Raw genomic sequence first — 8,088 nt, forward strand, 5'->3', positions numbered from 1 at the left:
TAGTTTGTATGTATTGATATGTAGGCTACGTGTGCCTTTAAAAATAATGTATGTAGTTCTGTCCTTGAGCTGCTCTTGTCTATTAATGTTCTGTATTATGTCATGTTTTGTGTGGACTCCAGGAAGAGTAGCTGCTGCTTTTGCAACAGCTAATGGGGATCCTAATAAAATACAAAAAATACCAAAATGGTGCAGCTGTAGAACTTTTTGAGGATCTGAGGGCCCATGCCAAATCTTTTCAGCCTCCTGTGTTGGAAGAGGCATTGTCGTGTCTTCTTCACTACTGTGTTGGTGTGTATGGACCATGTTAATGTCTTGGTGATGAGGACACTGAGGAACTTGAAGCTCTCGACCCGCTTCACTACAGCCCCATCGATGTGGATGGGGGTGTGCTCGGCCCTCAGTAGTTCCTGATCGTGGACTACAGGAAACAATCTATCCATTGAATTATCTATCCATTGAATTAATCTGAGAAGACAAAACATTTGCATGATGACATTTTTCCCATGCTGTGTTTTAAATGTGCTGTCTGGGGTGCTATAGCCAGACCAGGGACTGGGTTCTGTCATAGATATCACAGCTTTAATCGGTCTCTCTCACCCCAGGACTACAGAGCATTAATGCCTGGCATGAATTAAGTTCATGCCGCTTTCACACTTTGCCACTAAATCTATGCATGAGTCATTCTGTCTGTTACTTATTTGATGACTGTAAGTCGCTTTGGATAAAAGCGTCTGCTAAATGGCATATTTATTATTATTATCTGGTGATCCTCAAACTAACAATGTCTTATTAATGTGAGTCATGAAAACAGGACACGACACGTTCTAAAGTGGATCGATTGAATTCAGGCCTTGAAAGCTTCTAGTCGATTGTGGCTCTGCTTATACCAAAACAGTCTTTAATTTGGTTCAGATCTCAGATGTGATCTAGCCGCTGAGTCACTCGAGGAATGCCAGTAAGTTACATATTGTGCAAAAAGTTACATATTGCAGCTTTAAGTTGTTATGTTTTGTCTCTATTAGGCATTTGTGTCTCATAAATATGCCAATACATTACTAATCAGAAATCTGTATTTTCAATATTTTTCATGTTTCTGCTCTCATCTCTAGCATGGAGAAACATTCTCTCCATCCAATGTCAATGTCTGATACTGTTGAGAGCATGTAGTACAGTTAGATGTAGGAAAGAGTTATATTTTTGTATATAATTCGGAATAAAACTCATATTCTGAAGACAAACTCCTTAGGCGCAGGTCCATTCTTCACTCTTAAAGTATAAAGAAAAATGTGTACCCATTGCCATTTGTATTGAGAGTGTGCCAGTATGATTTATAGCTAACATTTTCATTGATTCTTAATTTGTGTACATGCATAGTTACAGTGCCTTCAGAAAGTATTCAAAACCCATGACTTATTCCACATTTTGCAGTGTTACAGCCTGAATTCAAAATTTATGAAATATATTTTTTTTCTCTCACCCATCTACACACAAGACATAGTCCCCCTATTTTAGGGGACCAAAGTATTGGGACAAATCCACTTACGTGTATTAAAGTAGTCAAAAAGTTGAGTATTTGGTCCCTTATTCCTAGCACGCAATGATTACATAAAGCTTATGACTCTACCAACTTGTTGGATGCATTTGCTGTTTGTTTTGGTTGTGTTTCAGATTATTTTGTGCCCAATAGAAATGAATGATAAATAAAGTATTGTCATTTTGGAGTCACCTTTATTGTAAATAAGAATAGAATGTCTCTAAACACTTCTACATTAATGTGGATGCTACCATGATTACGGATACTCCTGAATGAATCGTGAATAAATGATGAGTTACAGAGGCATACATATAAAAATAAATGCTAACCTCCCCTGTTATTGTAAGGGTGAGAGGTTAGCATGTCTTCTTGGGGGTATGATATTTGTGGGTCTGTAACTTTCTCACTCATCATTATCACATTTACATTATTTAGCAGACGCTCTTATCCAGAGCGACTTACAGTTAGTGCATACATATTATTTTTTAATACTGGCCCCCCGTGGGAATCGAACCCACAACCCTGGCGTTGCAAAACGCCATGCTCTACCAACTGAGCTACCTCCCTGCCAGCCATTCCCTCCCCTACCCTGGACCAATTGTGCACCGCCCCATGGGGTCTCCCGGTCGCGGCCGGCTACGACAGAGCCTGGATTCGAACCAGGATCTCTAGTGGCACAGACCACTGCGCCACTCGATTAGTCCATTCTTAGCCTGTAATTTTGGTAATTTGTGTGGTATTAAAAAATATTCTGCTAATATGTAAAATGATGTAGAATTGCATGAAATGTTTATAAAGGCTATAAAGCAATGAGTGTAGACAGCCTCCTGCTGCTCTGCTAATGGTCAGATGGAGATAGGGGGCCGTCATTGTAAATAAGAATTTGTTCTTAACTGACTTGCCTAGTTAAATAAAGGTTAAATAAAAAATAAAAAAACTGGGGGGCCCTGCCTTGATTGGGTAACTGATTTATAAAAGATTAACTGCATAATAAATACATGTGACTGGTCAATTGTGTGCCCAGTCACAAGAGGCAAAAAAAAAATATATATATATACAGTGGGGAGAACAAGTATTTGATACACTGCCAATTTTGCAGGTTTTCCTACTTACAAAGCATGTAGAGGTCTGTAATTTTTAACATAGGTACACTACAACTGTGAGAGACGGAAACTAAAACAAAAATCCAGAAAATCACATTGTATGATTTTTAAGTAATTAATTTGCATTTTATTGCATGACATAAGTATTTGATACATCAGAAAAGCAGAACTTAATATTTGGTACAGAAACCTTTGTTTGCAATTACAGAGATCATACGTTTCCTGTAGGTCTTGACCAGGTTTGCACACACTGCAGCAGGGATTTTGGCCCACTCCTCCATACAGACCTCCAGATCCTTCCGGTTTCGGGGCTGTCGCTGGGCAATACGGACTTTCAGCTCCCACCGAAGATTTTCTATTGGGTTCAGGTCTGGAGACTGGCTAGGCCACTCCAGGACCTTGAGATGCTTCTTACGGAGCCACTCCTTAGTTGCCCTGGCTGTGTGTTTCGGGTCGTTGTCATGCTGGAAGACCCAGCCACGACCCATCTTCAATGCTCTTACTGAGGGAAGGAGGTTGTTGGCCAAGATCTCGCGATACATGGCCCCATCCATCCTCCCCTCAATACGGTGCAGTCATCCTGTCCCCTTTGCAGAAAAGTATCCCCAAAGAATGATGTTTCCACCTCCATGCTTCACGGTTGGGATGGTGTTCTTGTGGTTGTACTCATCCTTCTTCTTCCTCCAAACACGGCGAGTGGAGTTTAGACCAAAAAGCTCTATTTTTGTCTCATCAGACCACATGACCTTCTCCCATTCCTCCTCTGGATCATCCAGATGGTCATTGGCAAACTTCAGACGGGCCTGGACATGCGCTGGCTTGAGCAGCTCCTCTGGATCATCCAGATGGTCATTGGCAAACTTCAGACGGGCCTGGACATGCGCTGGCTTGAGCAGGGGGACCTTGCGTGCGCTGCAGGATTTTAATCCATGACGGCGTAGTGTGTTACTAATGGTTTTCTTTGAGACTGTGGTCCCAGCTCTCTTCAGGTCATTGACCAGGTCCTGCCGTGTAGTTCTGGGCTGATCCCTCACCTTCCTCATGATCATTGATGCCCCACGAGGTGAGATCTTGCATGGAGCCCCAGACCGAGGGTGATTGACCGTCATCTTGAACTTCTTCCATTTTCTAATACTTGCGCCAACAGTTGTTGCCTTCTCACCAAGCTGCTTGCCTATTGTCCTGTAGCCCATCCCAGCCTTGTGCAGGTCTACAATTTTATCCCTGATGTCCTTACACAGCTCTCTGGTCTTGGCCATTGTGGAGAGGTTGGAGTCTGTTTGATTGAGTGTGTGGACATGTGTCTTTTATACATGTAACGAGTTCAAACAGGTGCAGTTAATACAGGTAATGAGTGGAGAACAGGAGGGCTTCTTAAAGAAAAACTAACAGGTCTATAATTAATTGTAATTAATTACTTAAAAATCATACAATGTGATTTTCTGGATTTTTTAGATTCCGTCTCTAACAGTTGAAGTGTACCTATGATACAAATTACAGACCTCTACATGCTTTGTAAGTAGGAAAACCAGAAAATCGGCAGTGTATCAAATACTTGTTCTCCCCACTGTATATATAGCCACAGAGGATCTATAGTTTCAACAAAAAAAATACTGTGGATAAAGGTTTTGCACAACGCATGCAGGTAACTGCCAAAATAAAGGAAACATCAACATAAAGTGTCTTAAAAGGGTGTTGGGCTGCCAGAACAGCTTCAACAGTTTTGTCGTAGATTCTACAAGTGGACCTAAATCATGCCAGGAAAATGCCCCCCACACACTCAAGTGTTTCCCACAGTCGGGAAGGCCACAATTTGGGCAGCATGCCCACCAAATATACAGCTTGTTGCATTGTGGCTATAGACATAATCCATGGTTGGGTTTTGGAACCACTTACCCTGGCAATTTTTGTGTTAAACTCATGGGTACACTAGCAATAGCTTCCAGACTTGAATGGGAACTGCCATCTATGGATTATATTTCTATGGTTGGTTGCGTCTGTCTGTTTGCCCTTTGCAAGTTTCAAAATACAATTGTTGAACCAATAGAAGAAGAAAAATCTCAACAACTCCCAATTTTTTGCGAAGAGCAGTACTGTTTATCAAAGTAGCTCATCGTGAGATAGACTATTGCCAAGAGGAGCACATCGACCATCAAAGCCCCGGCGCCTATGATTTCTTAATCCGGCCCTGGTTGTGTTTGTATGATTAAATGCTGTTCAAATATCCTATGAATTTCATTAAATGCCACGTGTCTCTAGATCACCTTCAAATGCAAATTGCCATTAAATCTGGAGAGAAACATAATGGGGATGTATTCCAATCTGCTTTCTTATGCTTTAAGGAGCTACAAATGTGCATGCTGAGAATGTTGTGGTAATATTAGGTAAAACTTAAATATAACATTTTCTAAATGTTCCTGAAATGTTCTGAGGACCTCCATGACAAGTTAAAATGAATATTCTGTGAACATCAATGGAACATTATGTTAAACCTAAAACAATTATGCTATGAACATCATAAAAACGTATTTGCAGTGGTGTAAAGCACTTAAGTAAAAATACTTTACAATACGTTTTGAGTTTCACAATGCATTTATTTGATTTTTTTACGTATCAGAATGCGTTTTGTAATTCTGGGACTGTGCAATAAAACCCCGCTGGCTTTTTACTTTCTCTTATGATTTCCTTGAATCAAGTACTTCAACGGTATTGCCGAAATGTCGGGACCATTACAACAACGCCGAGGCCAACGGTTTCTAAGGATGAATCAAGAGTTAATGAAATTGAATATGTTTGTCAGCATACTCATCCAAAAAACATACAACAAGGTGTGTAAAAAGATGCCTGTCTATTTCTGCGCAACTTGTCCCCTATAGCCTATAATAACAGTCACTAGTGCAGTTACAATGTTGTCCGTTAGGTGGCACCAGCCATCTAATATCAATGAAGAACACTAGCCAAAATGACATGATGGCAGTCATATATCATTTCCTTTTACATGTTTTATATTCTGTTTTCAAATAAGTGATATTGACATGCATACACTTTCAGATCTATATTTAAGGTCTGTTAAGACCTATCCTGGCTAGAATTTTTGTATTGTAGCCTACTATTCGGGTTTGGCCGGTGTAGGCCGTAATTGTAAATAAGAATTTGTTCTTAACTGACTTGCCTAGTTAAATAAAGGTAAAATTAAAAATAAATTAATTTTTACAATTTGAAGTAGTAACCTAAGCCTAAGCCATGTAATTATCTTTTACCATGAGTACATGGCTGTTCCAAGGGAGACACAGTGGTGGCTGACTGCATTTGAAGGCTGGACTGACAGAGAGGAGGGCGAACTTTAGGATGAGGAAGACAACATTCCTCAGTCTATGTGATATTCTTGGTCCTTCTCTTGTCCAGCAACAGTGTCTTTACAGGAAAGCACTGTCTGTGGGGCAGCGTGTCGCCATTTGTCTGTGGAGACTTGCCACTAATGTAGAGTACCAAACCATATTGTTATTGTTTGGTGTAGATTTGTCAACTGCAGTCCCTAATCAAATTGCCAGTCTCATCCGGGAGAAAATGTTGCACGTTTACATTTACATTTTACATTTTAGTCATTTAGCAGACGCTCTTATCCAGAGCGACTTACAGTTAGTGCATACATTATTTTATCGAACCCACAACCCTGGCGTTGCAAACGCCATGCTCTACCAACTGAGCTACATCCCCTGCAGGCCATTCCCTCCCCTACTCTGGACGACGCTGGGCCAATTGTGCGCGCCGCCCCATGGGTCTCCCGGTCGCGGCCGGCTACGACCAACGGAGGCTGAGTTCAGGGACATAGTAAAATGGATTCCGGGACCGTCAACCAGGATTCCCTCAATGCCGTGGAGCAGTCGATGGCACTCATATACCCATCATAGCACCACAACAAGACAAGGGGGACTATTATAACAGAAAGGGTTTTTACTCAGTGGTCCTAAAAGGGGTTGTAGGTCACAAATGAACGTTTTGGGACATCCACATTGGTTGGGCTGGCACAGTTCATGATACCCATGTGCTGGCCAACTCAGCACTATTTACCAAGGGTCAGGAGGGCAGACTACTCCCAAGATGGACAGACCTTTCATGGAGTGAATGTGCCACTTGTAATACTAGGAGACGCTGCCTACACACTTCTTCTGTGGCTGATGAAGCTCTACTCAGAGAGAGGAGGAATCACACCTGTGCTGACCAACTTTAATGAGTGGCTCAGTAGTTGTTGCATGACTGTAGAGAGGGCTTGTCCTCGAGTGAAGGAAAGGTGTTTGCTTAAATGCAATGACTCTCACATTGACATAATAAACACACTAATTACGGCATGTTGTGTGCTGCATAATTTTTGTGAAATTCATAATGAGACTTGAGGAGGATAAAGTACAACAACAAAGAATTCCCAGCAATGCAACTGGAAGGGAGGGCAACTCCCATAACTTAATTAAATGTTCTGGGAACCTTTAAAGAACTTAGACCAGGTGTTCTATCAACATTCTTACAACATTATAGGAATGTCCTGTGCAACCTAACTTAAACATTGTATGAATGTCATCACAACTGAGCATATTGTGTGCTTTGGGAACCTACAGTGCTGTGAAAAATGATTTGCCCCTTTCCTGATTTTTGCATATTTTTGATACTGAATGTTATCAGATCTTCAACCAAAACCAAATATTAGATAAAAGGAACCTGAGTTTACAAATAACATTTATTTTTTATTTTTATAAATACAATAAGTATCCAAAGTTATGCAACACCCAATGCCCTGTGTGAAAAAGTAATTGCTCCCTTACACTCTATAATTGGTTTTGCTACCTTTAGTTGCAATGACTCCAACCAAACGCTTCCTGTAGTTGTTGATCAGCCTCTCACGCCGCTGTGGAGGAATTATGGCCCACTCTTCCATGCAGAACTGCTGTAACTCAGCAACATTTGTGGGTTTTCAAGCATGAACTGCTCGTTTCAAGTCCTGCCACAACATCTCAATTGGGATTAGGTCTGGACTTTGACTAGGCCATTCCAAAACTTCTAATTTGTTGCTTTTTAGCCATTTTCATGTAGACTTGATTGTGTGTTTTGGATCATTGTCTTGCTGCATGACCCAGCTGCGCTTCAGTTTCAGCTCACAGACGGATGGCCTGATATTCTCCTGTAGAATTCTCTGATACAGAGCAGCATTCATGGTTCCTTCTATTAAGGCAAGTCATCCAGGTCCTGAGGCAGCAAAGCATCTCCAAACCATCACACTACCACCACCATGCTTGACCGTTGGTATGATGTTCTTACTGTGGAATGCAGTGATTGGTTTTCACCAGGCATAATGGGACCCATGTCGTCCAAAAAGTTGACTCAAGTTTGCCAAAAAGCACCTGGATGATCATCAAGACTCTTGGAAGAATGTTCTATGGACAGATGATTCAAAAG

This window comes from Coregonus lavaretus (assembly GCF_964263955.1).
Source record: "Coregonus lavaretus genome assembly, chromosome: 11".
Classification (NCBI taxonomy): domain Eukaryota; kingdom Metazoa; phylum Chordata; class Actinopteri; order Salmoniformes; family Salmonidae; genus Coregonus; species Coregonus lavaretus.